Source organism: Frankliniella occidentalis, unplaced genomic scaffold (assembly GCF_000697945.3).
Source record: "Frankliniella occidentalis isolate FOCC.00 unplaced genomic scaffold, Focc_3.1 Scaffold135, whole genome shotgun sequence".
Lineage (NCBI taxonomy): Eukaryota > Metazoa > Arthropoda > Insecta > Thysanoptera > Thripidae > Frankliniella > Frankliniella occidentalis.
In genome coordinates, this window is record NW_026267262.1 from 624,850 (window position 1) to 625,800 (window position 951).

Below are 951 nucleotides of genomic sequence, written 5' to 3' on the forward strand. Positions count from 1 at the left end.
CCCCCCCCTCCTCCTCATTTACACCCATGATAATCACCGTCAGCCAAAACACCGGTTTCGATCCGACGAGATTTTTCACAGTTGCACCAGAGCTGCCAGATGTCCGAGCCCCACCACGTGGCAGCGAGGCCGCGTCAGCCCGTCGCCGGGACGCGATCAAAAAGAGCAGAGATAGAGATCCCCCACCCCATTTTCCCCGGTCCGCGTCTGCATCGATCAGCATGAAAGCGTTTGCCCGCTCCCAGTCTACTGTGTTCCTCAGCTCTGCATCGACGTACGGAGCGATACGAGTACGCCGCACACGCTAGGTAAGCAGCCATAGATAGAAACAAAGTTTTCAGAAGTATTCGTCATTTTAAAATGACGAAGAGTTGGTGTAGAAAGTTAACAGGACTTCTTTGTCATTTCCGAGGGGGCAACCACTCCCCATCCTAGTGTACACGGGATTTCTACTGATATGAGATTTCTGTGGATTTCCTAAGATTTCACTGGATTTTGTAAAAATTTCGTCTGGTACGATTTTACAAATATCTACGAGATTTCACAAAATTCAAATAGATTTCACATGGTTGCATGGAATTTCACAAGGTTTGCATCAAAATGTACAAAGATGTACATAAATTAGATGTATGTTTACTTCTGCACATAATTATGTACAGAACACGATAAAAAAAGTAATTCGAATTTAGTGTCCACTAGGTGTCTACAAAGACCACTAGGTGTCACCCCGTCGCAAATTATTTCCAATCAAAATCGGTTCGGCCATGTACTATCTGCATGAAATAAGTTTCATAGCGCCGCCGAAACGCGGAACGCGATGGCTCTTGAGGCACCCTGTGCCTGATCAGCCCCCCCCTGCCTACCCAGTTAGCCCGTAAGGCGCTATGGCCCCTGCAGCCCTGGCGGGTATGCAATCCCGCAACACTGTTGCGCATTCTCAGTTACACCCGG

At 48.1% G+C, this 951-nt stretch overlaps 1 protein-coding gene across 2 annotated transcripts in view; it reads left to right on the forward strand.

Annotated features, from left to right (window-relative positions):
• Positions 1-251: 251 nt before the first annotated feature.
• Positions 252-951, forward strand: part of LOC113213811 (uncharacterized) — a 53,197-nt gene continuing 52,497 nt past the window's right edge. For both annotated transcript variants that reach the window (XM_052270715.1, XM_052270719.1), the window contains exon 1: positions 252-308. The gene's annotated coding sequence lies outside the window, so the exon portion shown is untranslated. The remainder of the gene's footprint in view (positions 309-951) is intronic.